This window comes from Aythya ferina (assembly GCF_964211825.1).
Source record: "Aythya ferina genome assembly, chromosome: 11".
Classification (NCBI taxonomy): Eukaryota; Metazoa; Chordata; class Aves; order Anseriformes; family Anatidae; genus Aythya; species Aythya ferina.
In genome coordinates this window covers 3,918,993-3,933,558 of record NC_140307.1, presented here as the reverse complement: position 1 = coordinate 3,933,558, position 14,566 = coordinate 3,918,993, and the positions used below count along the sequence as shown (strand labels likewise).

General features: G+C 37.9%; 1 protein-coding gene across 5 annotated transcripts in view; it reads left to right on the top strand.

The window, feature by feature from the left end:
• LRRC28 (leucine rich repeat containing 28) overlaps positions 1–14,566 on the top strand; it is a 53,409-nt gene that overhangs the window by 14,289 nt on the left and 24,554 nt on the right. Inside the window, exon 1 of one of the 5 annotated variants that reach the window (XM_084531904.1) lies at positions 14,131–14,151. The exons of the other annotated variants lie outside the window; for them this stretch is intronic. The gene's annotated coding sequence lies outside the window, so the exon portion shown is untranslated. Of the gene's footprint in view, positions 1–14,130; positions 14,152–14,566 lie in introns of those variants that run through there. 5 annotated transcript variants of the gene reach the window in all.

Sequence of the window (14,566 nt, the reverse complement as noted above, 5' to 3'; positions counted from 1 at the left end):
TTCTCCTTAGAAATGGCAAGTCGTAGCATCTTGTTCTAAGATTTAATTAAAAATGAGGTTATGTTTACTCAGCACATGTTGGAGTTAATTATAGATTTACTAAAATGAAAAGCTTAATGTTTTGCCAAGTCAAGAGCAAAAGCTAAGTAATTAAACAAAGAATAGGGTATGGTTTATGATCCCAGCACATCTTTTGGCAAAATTCCCGTTAAGATGGAAAAAAATACACGTATCAGCAGTTGTCTTTATATGGGCTAGACCAAGTTTCCATTTGTGTTTGTCAGGGAACAACTCTTAAATGCTGCGAGCTGAGTGCATTGATCAGGCAAAAAAATGCAGTCAAATAATAACAATTTTTACATAATCTGTGTGATGATATTTCTTTGATCTGCAAAGTGAAAGTGCGGGTGACAAGGGAGCACTCGCTGTGGTGGCTGCAGGGAGGTGCAGGTCTCTGCAGGACTCAAGCCCAGGTTTAGCAGATGCTCTTTCTTCCCCGTATAAGGAAACACGTTGCTTCCATTTCAAGCTGACATTTCTGTGTTCTCCTGAGATTTCTGCATATTGCATCCACTTGTTGCCATTTTGCTTCGTTTAGGTTCAATTTGATGGAAAAATTATTTGTATGCCTTTGCTATTTTTGAAGTACAGACTGCAAAAATATTTAGGGGAGGTTAGTGATATATATAATCTGCATTTCTATTCAAATCCTTTTTCTTTAAGGCAAATTGTTTTAGAAATAAAGTCAGTTTAAGCCTCATTAAAATACATTTGTAGACTTATAAAACTTCAAAGCATTTGAGAAAGATCCTGTGAAGCTGATAAGGGAGTGTTATCCTCATTTTACAGATGGAAAAAAGTGTTTTTAACAGAAGTGATTTGCTCCAGGCCACAGCAGGAGTCAGTGTTAGCCAGAAATAGAACTTGGGTGTTCCCATTCCATTTGTGAAGACCACACCTTTTTGAGGTTGGTCGTATTTAATACTGGGGAGGACTGAGTCTTCCTACCCGTTATTAGGAAATGAGTAATTATCTCTCCATAACTAATAACCCTCTAAGTTAGTAGGAAATATAGTGGTAAGATCAGTGAGTTGTTGTAACTGAAACAGCGTGTGTTTCCAGAAGGCTGGAAGAGTTTGTGAAGATGAACTTGGAAAAATATTACTTAAATACAATGCCATTTTCTCTTGGATAGGTAACTTCAGGGGTAATGATAGGAAGGCTTCAGTCACTATTAAAATTATAAATCAAACTATAATTGTTGATTGTATAAACTGCTCTGCCTGTTTATAAAGTAACCCTAGGAGCGTTATGTTAGTTGATAATTGCGAAGTAAAGCAGACCTAGCAATATGCTTCACTAGCTGGGGGCACCAGAAGCTTTGAGATGTGAGAACTGCATATTTGTTTTTTTTTTTTTTTTTTTTTTCCAAGTCACCGTAAAGTACAATATCTGTATTTACTATTCATACCAGTATTTCACTGGTAAAGACTTCTTGAACACTCAGCTTAGTAATTCTGAATAGAGCTCAATATAGGGTATTTCAGTAAATCTTAATTAAGAAGTTATGTTTACATGCCTTTCCCTACCTCCCTTTTCACAGTAGATTTCCACTGATCAGGGCTGCAGCACGCCAGTAATGCTATTCTTTTTCTGGACCTGACATGGAAATATGTAGTCTAACTCACTTATTAAACTTGTTTTCCATATTTTGTTTTAGAGTCTTCAAAATGAGGGGGTGGAAGAAAGAATACATCTGTGGGTTTGGTGTTTTGTTTTGTTGTTTTGTTTTTTTTCCTATATTTCCCTTCTGCTTTTATTACTGTCTCTGATTAGGATACGTTGCTTTGATACATATTAAAGCACATTTTTTTTATAATGATTGGGACTTTAAAAGCTAAGGCACAAACTGATGCAGACCCTGTTCTTTTATTCAGAGCTGGCATAACCTTAGTCCACTCTGCTTTCCTAATTTAGTAACATGTATAAAAATATGCACGACGGGACAGGTTTGGTACGCCAGGCACCAATCCAGGAGTGTGGTGTTTTTAAGTAAATGGACTTGTGGGGATTTGAGGAAAACATAGATTAGGTTACATGAGCTTTGCACTTTGTAAGTCTGTGACTATTTAAAGGAGCATGGACTCTTAAATAAAAATCTCTCTCAGTTCTTATCATAATATATTGTTTGTTCTGAAGCACATGATGTCTTAATTTTTTATTTAAAACAAAATTTTTTTTCTTAGCACAAACTGTTTTATACGATAAACTAAATCCAGCAATGGTTTGTTACACAGACCATAAACTTTACCAGAGTCAGTTTACCGACTGAAATTAACACTAGCTGTTATATTCAACAAGAAAAACATTTTCCTTAACTAAATTAATGTAGAACTTAGCAACACTTGCCTGTTAGTGTACTTTTAACATGAGAATTAGTAAGGCTTCAGTAATTATGCTGTAATAATGTAGAAGTGCAACAAAAATACCTGAAAGTATCTTTAAGACATACTTGGGATTTCTAGGAGGAAAAGACTTGGACACATTTTGATTTTGCTGGCTACCATACAGTCCTGTCTTGACAACCTATAAGGAAGATATTTTTTGAATAATAAAAAAATTCCGCTAGGAAATGATAGAAGAAAGTTATCTCTGAAGAGCTGAGAACAAAATGGCCACATGGATGGTTACTGGCTGTTGTTGGGCTTGGTGACCTAAATAGAGGTGACCAAAGCACAGGGTAGGGTATTGTACCAGTGGTGTTCCTTAACAGATTAGCTTTCATGCATGTCCAAACACAGTGGTGCCTATTTAATTAAAGGATGTTGGTGGTGTGAGATTTTGTAACAGAGTCTGCATTGCTCAAACATTTGGTTTGGTTTAAATTCTCAGGAGGACTACTAGTACTTCTGAGTGCTTTAAATTTATGGGGAGGGAAGTGAAGACAGATGAAAAAAAAATCCATTAAATTCTTGGAAATTTTTATGAACTGAAGTTTTTCTGTATACCCTAACCTGTGTAGTGTCAGAATGAGTCATCTGTACATACAGACCTGTTCACTATTCTCTATTTGTCTGCTTGCCCTTTCTTAGGTATTTTTTTTTTGATACTTCCGTGCCACTTCCCTTCATTGAGGGTCTTTTGAAAGCCTCTTTGTTAGTATTACACAACATTTTTTAGTACACTATGAAAGGTTTGTAATGTTGCTGGATGCTGATAGCAAAAACACTAGTATAAACATGGTCAGAAAACTTCTACAGCTATATTTTCAATTTTAAATGTCATTCTAATATAGATTTTTTTCTGTTGTTCCAACTCTTCTTCTAGATAGGCTTGTATTGGGTGTACTGGAACTGAAATATTTCCTGTAACTGCATCAGAAATGACGTTAAGAAACAACAAAAAAATAACCAAAACATCTCCTTCAACAATGGCCTGTGGTATTGCTTATTATGGTGTTGCACAGCAGGTTGTAAAAAATGCATGTGCTAAGTGTGTATGTGTTGTAATTCATTAATCAGGAAACTAATAGGAAACAGTTGGAAGAAGCCATCACTGTAACATTTAAATCGTGTATTCAAATATTGCTTTGTGTATGAGTGCTACTGGGCTAGCAAATTTAACTTAACGTTTGCTATTGTCATTGAGCTAAAATACTGGAAAAAGCGTCTGGAAATGAAGCTATTTTAATGGCCATGTTGTATTTAGTAATAAGAAAAAAAAAGAAATTTTGATGTGGCTCAGTTCATTTCCAAATACCTGCAGCTTTATGAAACATAGGTCTTTAAAACAGCTGTGGTCATTGCATGTCTGGAAAAATGAAAAATGATCAGGGACAAATTGAAATTGGTGTCATGGTCTCATGTCAATAACTTGAAGGTTTAAATCCTATTGAGGTAAAAGCGTAGAGACCAAGGTTCTATCAAGCATCAGGGTTTTCTAATATTAGTTTTACAATATGTAAAAATTGCTCAAAATGTACAACTCTTTACTGATCTCAACTTTTTTTTTTTTTTTTGCATGTTTTAGCAAGATTATTCGTGTTCAGTCACACTTTTTTCTTAGGTCACATCATTTTTTTGATGATCCTTATATCTGGAATATCTGCGTCTGGTTGAGTTTGACTATTTAATAGATGAACAATGTGCTTATGCAGTTGCTGAGCTTGTATATAGATTTGTGAGTGTCTGAGAGAGGAGTGCAGTATCTCACAATTTCAGACCATGTTAATTACATTTAAATTCTTTCTCTGATACTGGCAGAGGATGATTGACCTGTAAGGGTTCCCGCTAGGTCTGATAATTCGTAATGGTCACAAGTCTTAATTAGAATTTTGGTCTCATCACATCTCTGGAAAGAGACGTCTCTCAAAATGACACCATTTGATTTCTAATCATTAACATTTTTTATTTTATTCCTGGTAGAGCAAATGTCTTTAAAAGATAAGAATATATTAGTGCAAGACTTCCTGTGACTTGATGGTGTCCAGTTTATCTTCCATTTTGATTTCCAGTGACGCATCAAAATCTCCTGTGTGTGTTTGTGTATGTTTTCATAGACCTAGAAAAGTCCATTGGTTGCCATTTGTTCCTTACTATTTCACTTGAGGTCATTTTGCAAGGTATCGTGCATCACACTTGCAGAATCTGGCCCCACCGTTCCCATACTTCCCCTCTGCCAAACCGTTCCTTTCCATCTCTGAAAAGCAGTTAGTAAGAAACGTGGTGAGGTGAAGGTGAAATCAGGACGGAGGAGAGGAGAGCCAACGTAATTATTACAGGAGGGCTCTCAAGCCTGTTGTGCTTCTGGCTTTGCAGCACTCCACTTGTGAAAATCAAGATCTTTGCAGGAACACGTATGTTTTCTAAGCTTTGGGCCATGGGCTTTCCCCCCTAAAAGCCCCCTTAAGGGCTTTTAGGTAGTAGCTGAAGAAATTGTGCCAAGACAAAGGAGTCTGAATGCTGCTTGTAATGTGGAGGTACTTGGACCGTGCGTGCATTCCTGGGAGTATGGGAGCAGATTTAGCAGGATCCTCTGTTGTTGGGAGATTTGGTTCTCCCTCTTGAATCCTGGCTCGCCTTCTGTTCAGCAGTCGTTGGTTTCTCAAGTCACTGTAAGCCCTGTTTCTCCAGGGGTTTTCCTCCTGTCTGTTGGGGGTGGGCTGGGATTTTGAAGATGTTGAGTGTGCTTTAAGTAATCGTGACAAGCACTGATTTAAAGTTTAAAACTTTATGAAGATGTCAGATCTTATAAATAACTGTAGCAATACGGTAGTTATGTTGCATGTTCTTAGGCCTTTTTATTAAATAAGTCTCAAGTAGAATTCATTTAAACACGTTTCATTAAACAGAATCACATTGTGTTATTTTAGTAAACCCAGACTTCTCAGTAAATTGTTAAAATGCAGGTTAACAATGTCACATCCATGTAACCTCTAAACTTTAAAAACAGTCTGTCAGTCACGCAGCATATACAAAATATTAAATGGAAAAGAATTTAATATGAAATCCTGATTTTTAATAAAAGAGTGAGGTGTCTTTAGGTGGTAATGAAATCCATAATAGGTCAATATGGAAATGCTACTCCTATGCTCAAGTAGTTCATTCAGTGATGTACTAAGTAGTCTGACAAATATCTGACGGAAGAAATGACAACATGAATGTCTAGGGTACATGAGCAGAGAAGCCTGATGGAATTAATCTACCTTGCTCTACTCTCTACTGTTACTGTTGCTGGAGCTGCCACTTAAGAACAGAGGACTTCTGGAAGTCTCTTGACCTTTGAATATGCTCCCAATGACATGCTGAGCCGGAGGCCACAAGACAAAAGTGGGAAGTTTTATGCAGCAGTATATAACTTTACAGAACATTAAGTTGTCATTGCTGCTTTGATCAGTGATAGAGTATAGTTTGATAAAACTCAGATAAACGGCTTCAGGCTGTACCATCAAAACAATGCATTCTGTTCCTTTTAGTTTGGAAAATGTGTTTCTACAGTCTCTTAAAAAGTAGAATGTGCTTGTGATAACTGATTAGACCTGGCACACAGACCTAAATAATGAAGGTCAAATAAAATGATTTGGGTTTTTGTGTTTTGATTGTTTAAAAGCTTGGAATCAAGTTTTATGGGGAAGACTCACTGTGACACAGCTATATAGAGCAGGAAAAAAGCTTTGAAAGTGGTCAAGGTTACATTTGAATTCAGCGTTTATTCCATTTGTGGCATTTGCTTTGTGTGAGGTTATTGACTACATAACAGAGGAGGCGGACTGGAGGTTTTCTGGTTGGCTTTGGTCAGTTTTACTCCAGCGGAGTTGAATCTGAGATGTAGAAAAAGCAGACTACTAAGAATTTAATTCTGTAGGTGTGTAACTCTGTGTTGTAGTCTTGCACTGAGTGTTTGAAGGTATTATGTATATAAATGCATTTGGAAATAGATTAAAAACTACCAAAACTAGTATTCGTAGTTCTTTGAATTTCATGCATTATCTACGTAGACCCCAAAGCTCTACAGATCATTGTTATTCCAATGATAGCTCCAGTACATCCTTTCCCATCCCCCAAATTCTTTGTAGCATCTGATATTTTTCCTAAGTGAGGTGATATGAGGCTTCATTGCTAGGCTGGCTGGCTTTCTGTACAGTTGTCTCCAGTGCTGTGGAAAATGAATGTAGTCACCAAGGAGTATTATGATAGCATGTTTGGATCTATCTTAAGATGTTGTGTTTTTTTTTTTTATTTGCTTTTGTGCTTGTTTTAAATCAAATCCAAAATTAATTGTTAGGATTGTTCAACTTGATTTTTGCATAAGGAGAAAAAAAAGCACATAAATATTTAAGTTACTGTAACTTTTTAAAGTTATCATTCCCCTCCCTTCTTCCCTCAGCGTGCTGCATCTATGACAATACAGCTTCTGTGGAATTTGTTACAAGGTTTTTTCCATGCCATGGCTGGCCACAGTCATGCTCAGAGCAGCAGACCTTAAGGTTAGCATGAGGTGGGTTCTTCTTGCACAATGTGTACGTTAGCCTGCCTTTACTTTGTGAGGGGAAGAATATGGGATTTTGAAAAAGTCTGTTCTGTTGGAGTGTCTGTTACTGGAAAAATTGTTTATTAGTGAGAGTCAACGTATTCCAAGAAATTAATCTGGAGCTGAATGATCAAGTTGTGCCTAATACCAGGCTAACTTCCTAAGTAAAGGAATTTCAGAAGTTGATTTGTAACTCATGTCAGCACTAAATTCTTCTGCTGATGACTGATACTAAAGATCTGACTTTATTGATTGCCTGGTTCAAGACATATGTGATGTATATGAAGTTCCCTTCAGAAACTTCATAACAGATGCTCTTAAAAATACTTTTAAGAGTCTGTCTTTTAGATCTGTTCAGTGAAACTGAACTTAAAGGGGTTTTTAAGGTGCTTGGGGCCTGTCTCTCAAACATTTGCCAATAGCCATTCACAGGGGTGAAGACAGATGTGTATTGACAAGGCTGTGACTTAACCTCCAAAATCTTGAGAGCTGGATGTATGCTGAGAAGGATGTTTCATATACAAACAGTGTGTGTGTGTTTTTGTAGAAAGAAAAGTTCTTTAATACACACAGTATGTTCAATGGCATTTAGGCTTTCAGAGAACTTCAGCTCTGTACAGATATTAAATTGTGGGTCTTTTTCCTCTGAATTATTTCATTGCTTTGTAAGTGTGAGAAAAAGGATATGGTAACAGTAACAGGTTGGTGAAGTGCAGGTTGACATGAGAAGTGTCGTATTGCTTTCAGTGTAGGACACTGCCAGAGGGCTCTGACTTAGTTTTGCTGCTCTGACCTACTGCAGGAGGATCCTAAGCAAAGGCCAAGTGAGCCGTACAAGCATAACCAGCTTCTCAGTAGGATTATGCCCATGCTAACTGTCTCTGCCAGCATGGTTTATAAATAAGCAGTGAAAAACTGCACTTTGTTGTATCCTTCACCACTGTAAGATTAGTGGAAGTTAAAACAGCATGCATCTGCTGTGACAGCACATGGCTGAGGCTTGCTCACAAAATTCAGTAGCTGTTAGTTCAGAAAATGAAATTGTCGCAGTCATTTGCTGCTCACGTTTCATGTAAAACCTCTTACTAATTTGAAAGAAATGGAGATGATGTTGTAAGAAGTAAACATTTGTGACTTAAAAAATAGCTCTCAACCCTAGTTTTAGTCGTTTTTATAGGGTTGGATGCTAAATGTATAAAGGCTTAAAAGTCTAAAGGGAAAAAGAATAAGTTTAATATTAAAGTTCTCTATGAATGTAGCTTTCTCTCGTTGATTCTGTGTTGTTTTTTTTTTGTTTTTTTTTTTACATAGTTTAGGGACAGTGATGAGCTATATTAACGGGTAGTTGATTTTATGTGCGCATTAAGCGAATGCAATTCACTGGTAGGCTGTGAGTGGTCAGGGAAGCTTGGAGAAAAAAGCAATTCAGTCTTTGGAACTGAATAAACCCAAACTGTTAGTGCTGTGTAATAGAAGAATTTTAGAGTGTATCTGTTTTCATGTTGATCTTGCTGGCCAAATGTTGTATATGTACCGTTGTGGGAAAGTTAAATGAAAATACTACTTATTATCAATATCTTTGTTCTTACTCAGCTAGTCTATTAAATAAATGGAAGCAAAATAAAATGCGTCATTTAAAGGAATCAATTGTAAATGGGAAAAGCCTTTAAAGAGAATGTGTATAACTGGAGGTATTATGTAAGATTGACTTTACTGTGGTTCATGTCACACATGCAAAGTTTGATACCTGTATTTGTGTTAACTTAATTTTATTGCCCTAACATTTAAAATAAAGGGCTGTGTTTAACTTAGCATTGTCCTAATCTGCATTACATTGCCATCCTTTATGGAAGGCTTTTATACAGAACAACTGCAAGTATACTCTGGTTGGTAATTATTTAATGTTTGAGAGCTTTATGGACTAGGACTACTTATTTGTGTAGCTAAGGTAGTGCAATTGGGAATGACTGAGCGTGGGGCTATTTGGAGTGTAATTGCAAGCCTTGTCTATTTTGTGCTGCTGTGCAATGCCTAACAGTGCGATCTTTCACTGATTAAAATAAGGCTTGCAATTTCTCTCATCATTTTGAAAATCAGAACATGTCTATCTTTGTCGTTGAATGTCTCGTTTGGTACCCATCAGCCCATCAAACTATTAGTAGTGTGTCCATACCTTTTTCCGTGTAGCAGCTCTCCTGCCTGCCCATGTCTGCCAGTCTGCAAGGTAGCCTCAGAGCCGGAGGAACAGGAGAAGCTGCTACCATACAAGGGCTTCAGGATCCAGAGTTGTCCTGTAAGAAAATTGCACTTCTATTACAGCAGGACTTCCCTGTGGATGTGTAGCCAGTCCCTCTCCTATAATGACTGTTGCAATTTGCAGTAAGTGCTCTCTTGTTGAAGTTTCTGCTGTGAAGTGGACTGGAAGAACTCTGGTTTGCATGGGAGTCGAGTTGAGGCAATCCCATCCATTACTATTCCTTCGAAAAACAAATTTGGTGACTTCTCTGCTGTAATAGTGGTTACAGACTGAAGAACTTCCTTTGATTCTTTTCCTTTCCCTCTTCCCAGTCAGGTTCATTTTTTGTTGTTATGGAGACTAAGGTTTACTTTTGTGGAAGAGGCTGCTGTGGCATCTCCCAAGAGTAAGATAAAGTAGTGGGCACAATTCAATTTGATACAACCTGATAGTTTTCCACTGAAAGATGAAAATTTAACCTGGACCTATTGCTTTTGTTATGCATTTAGCTCTTTCTTGGAGGGGGGTGGTGAAAAACCACAACCTTAGGAAAAGGAAAGATGTCTGTGTTCAGATGGTTGGAAACGGGTGATAGCAACGGTCACAACAGATAGGTCTTTGTTTGGATTATTTAGACACTGAAGTACTAACAGGTCAGGCTCTACTATACTCTCCTCAGAGACGCCAGTCCGTTGTCTTGAAGTTTTTCCTCTGAAGAAGAAGAACGGAAAAAGCTGTCATGGAATTTATGGCTAGGACTGGTCTGTCTCTGTGGCTTCCTGAACTATCCTTAATCCCTCTCCTTAATCTCTTTAGGATGCACATTTGGTTTCCTTGTCTTTAGGTGATCGCTGGTTTGTTGTGCATAATCAAAGCATGTTACTGAAGTAGCCATCTCTATCTGGACAGCATCTCAGTTGAAATCATTAGCTCTTCGTTTTATTCACTAAGTCCTCCTGGAAAGCATTTCTTCCCTCTTTCAGTGTATTGACCTTAGTACACAGTGAGTTGTAGATGATGTACACCAATAAAGATAAGGCAGAAACAATACAAGCATAACGGATCTCATGCTTTATTCATAGCAAATTTGTTTATGTTCATACCACCAGGGAAAACAGCTTACCCACCAAGGTAGTAAACAGCTGTTCCTGCAAGGGAAGACAACAGAAAAAAAAAAAAAATAAAAAAAAAAATCACTTCCTAAATGGGACTTTGTTTGTAAGGAGCTAGCAGAATTTTTTGTGTAGTGTACTTGACCAAGTACCATTCTCTTGTTGCTCTGTCAGCTCCTCTGGCCAAAATTTGGCAAAAAGGTTAGTAAAATAACTTTGCATTTCTTACTTGTTTGTGTAAGACCAGTACTTTGCTGTGGGGTAGTAAAGTACTAGGTAGAGTACACTAGCACAAAATAGGGTGTTTTCTGAGGAAGAGGGCAAGCTGATTATTTCATGGCCTTGGGTTACCTTTGTGCATAAACAACTTTTTTTTTCTTCTGTTATTTTGGATAGCTTGTTATTCATTGCTCTAAACCTTTTTCCTTCCTTATCCCTCTTGCCCTATTGACCATCCTTTTCCACTCTTCTCATGTTAATTTCTGGTAATTTTATTGTCTGATTAATTTAACTTATTGACACTATCAAATTATGAAATAAAACAGAATTCCTAACCTGCTTGTAACCTTGCATAAGTCGAAGTTTAAGAATAACAGTTTAAAAATAATGTTGTCTTATATAAGGAGACTTGGTGAGGCATCTGTTATAAAGAATTTGAGCGTATGCGTAGACCTCGCTCTTGTAGCTGCTTCCGTTGGCATCGTGCTGAATCCTAACAGTATGTCTCCTCTAGTCATTTACTGCCTCAGAGGATTTGTCTTTGCTGGAGAATTGATTCACTTGTGTGGGTGATTTCCTGCTGAGGTTCACAGAGACCTGCGTAGGCTTAGGTGTGATGCCTGCACGTCGAGGGAGTTGCAGGAGGCAGCCTAATAACCACCCTGAGCTGGGTGCTCTGCCTGCTGCTGCACTGCTGATGCTGAGGAGAGCTTGTGAAATCGAGAAGGTGGCCAGTTGAAGTTTAATTGTGGTATAAGGTGGGGACCTTTCGAATGGTTTGACTGAAAGACACCCTCATGCTTCAAGTCTCTTTTCAGCCATTTTGCTGAATGAAAGTTAATGGTTTGTAAGATTGGACTGTGAAATGCCACTCTTCTCACCTTTGCTGGTGAACAACGGTACAAAATAAGGTTCGGTACTACATTGGCATTTACTCTGATGTTTATCAGTGACGTTTTGGATAAAAGATGATATGTGGCTATGTTTAGTCAAAGTACGTATTTTTTGCTTTGTTTTGAGTTGTCTGGTGCTGAAACATTTCTGAGAATGTTAGTATTGTTTATGGCTGAGGTAGGCGAAACTCACAATTGGGCACATCTTTGAGGCATTACTTACATGACTGTCTTCATTCACAAAGGCCATCCTGCCCCAGAAAATCTTTTCTTCTTTCCAGTCAGGATGTTTGTATGAAATGGAACTTTAAGTTTTTCTTAAAAGTGATGGATTTCAGTTTGATCAGCTCAGTCAGCTGGGATAGAGGTTTGTTGCCATATAATTTTTATGGGTTTGAATGCATATTCAGCACCTTGTTTAAAAAACAGGTTATTGATGAAATAGTTGCTGCACTATCCCAACACATCTTCCAGTTCCTCTGTTTTGTTTTTTTTTGAACTACAGAGCAAATAGCCTGCATCAGTAAAAGACAGGAGGAATAAATTGTGTTCAGGTTTGTTAGGCATGAGGAAACAACACGTCTCGTACTTCTTAAGTTCTCTCATTAAAGATACAGTAAAAGCTCTTCATACAGCAGCATCAAAATGTATATGTGGTTATTTTTGCCTCCCCCCTTTTCCATCTTTAATGATCCCAATTTTTCGTTATGGTCAAACTTCTTTGTTTCAAGATGGCACAGGTCTATCATAAGCACCAGCTAGTGCAAGAGGATTTCATTTTTATAGGCTGTGAAATGTGAGCTACTTGGTAGGACAGTTAATGTAATATATAATAGTCTATTTAATTTGTCTTAACCATCTTAAAAACTCTTTAAGTTCTCCTGAGACATCCCAGAGTGGATCTAAAATACCCTTTCCCTCAAGCTCTTAGTAATTTAAACTTAACCTTGTGTTTCCTGTCCCATACAGTTTTAAAGTGATAATAGAAACACACTTAAAATTAACAGGCATGCATAGAGACTTGCATTTTTTTTCAGATGGAACTGGTAATAAGCTTTGGAAGTATGAAAGACTTGAGACATCTTCCACTCTCCATTGTACGGTCTGACAGGAAAATGCATCTTGTATTGAGGTTCATGAAAGGTGATGAAAATAAGTTTGTTTTTTTTGTATGAAGGATGGTAGCCACTCTTAGTACCTCATATTTCTTTTCTGAGACAATCCACCACTTTGTTTGGAACCCAGGACACAAAGGGATCGCTGCGTGCATGAAATCCAGTGCTTCATGTTTGCAGCCAGTCCTCCCTGTGCTCCATTTCGTAAGGATTTGTAAGAATGTGTCCCCCTGGGTACCAAAAGCTGGGGAAAAAAAAGACTGAGTATGTATAGTGAAGACTTTTATACAGAGCACTGCAGCTGTGGAACAGCAGCGTGCTGCTGGGGCTGCGGAGCGGGTGGCAAATGAGAGAGGATCGCCTCGTGTTAGGCTCCTTTGTAGCAGCGTGCCAGATGGGAATGTTCGTATGGTAATAGCAAGGCCATGGCTGCTAACAGTGCAAAGGTGTATTAACGTACTTCCTTGCTCTGAAGAAAACGCTGGCTCTATCTAGAAAGTGTCAGAGTTGCATTCTCTACTGGCTCATGACCCTTAGGTGGTGACCAATGTACCCAGTCCCTCTCTTCTGTTGCTGTTTGAAGCAGGTATTTTTGTTCCATTTCAGGTCACTGAAGTCTAAAAGTCTTTGTTTTTCTTTCTGAATGGTAATTTGATTATCTATCACGTTAGCAATGCTTAAAATATTTGTCATCACCAAGCAAAACCCAACTATTACTTACCAAGGCAGAAAATGAATTTTTTTTAAACAAAGTAGCTTCTCAAGGAGCACTGCCACTGGTAATATTTCTCCATCCCAATCATTTGCTATGAGATATGGTAGTCATGTGCTAACTAAGAAAATTCATCAGAGCAAGATAAGCCAGAATACCTTCATTTACATTTGAAAAGACCTGCGTTGCATTTTCATTCTGCTTCCTGCTCGTGTTCCCGGCACTGGTTACTCCTGGTTGCTCTTTGCCCTTACAGTAAGATGCTGACGAGCGCTGAGTTACGTTAACAGGGCTTCCTTCAGCACACGTTCTATGTTTGTTCTCTAGCCCTAGGCTACTGTCCCAGAAAATGTCTTATTCATTAAGAATATGCATTCCTGAGCTTGCAGTTTTGATATATAACCCATTTTTTCAGTTTTCTGTGATGGAAATTTTCTGAGCAGCTTCATTTCATTTTAGCAATGGATGTGGTAATTTTCAGTACTTTGTCTTTGTTCCCATGAGGTACGCTGTCTCTGTCCTCATACAAAGCATTATTCTTATAGGAAAAAGATGATGCAAAAAGCTAAATTAATATTTGGTCTGTTCTCCTAATTTCTACCCCTTGTTGACACCAGTTCTTGGTTTCTTGCTCTGCAGTTCTTATTGAGAAACCTTTTGTTTGTTCTTAATTTTCTCTGTGAGTTCCCATTTTCCTGGCCTCCTGGCAGTTTTCATTTAATTTCTGCAGTCTGACCTCTAAGTGGCAGCTCTTTGCTGATGAGTCCCTTTTTCCATTCCTTGTAGGTTCTCTGCTTTCTCTTAATATCCTGCTTTGAGGTGCATACTCATGCAGGTAGGTCTGTAGCCCTTTCCTCTCCTGTTTTTTCCTTTACTTGGATTGAAAGGCTCGGATAGTGTTTGATTTAAAGTAAATCCTTGCCTTCCATTCACTCCGATACAATTGTGTATGTGTTTCATATATCTTTGAATGAAGTTTTGGGTTATGGCCCATCAGGGAGAGGTGTGGTTGCTCTTGAAAAGTAAAGAAAACTGTTAGTTATTTTTGAGTTATGCAGCTGGTGAGGCCTATACCCTCAGAAGGTTAAACAAGTTTGAATTGCCTTTGGCAATTATTATATGTTGTATAATCTGGTTACTTCCAGATGGACTTTTTTCTTTGGATAAAACCATGGGAATTAATATTAAAAACTGGCATTTGAGCCACCTGAATCAGCTGTTTTTTTTTCCTTTTGCCAGATACGGTAATA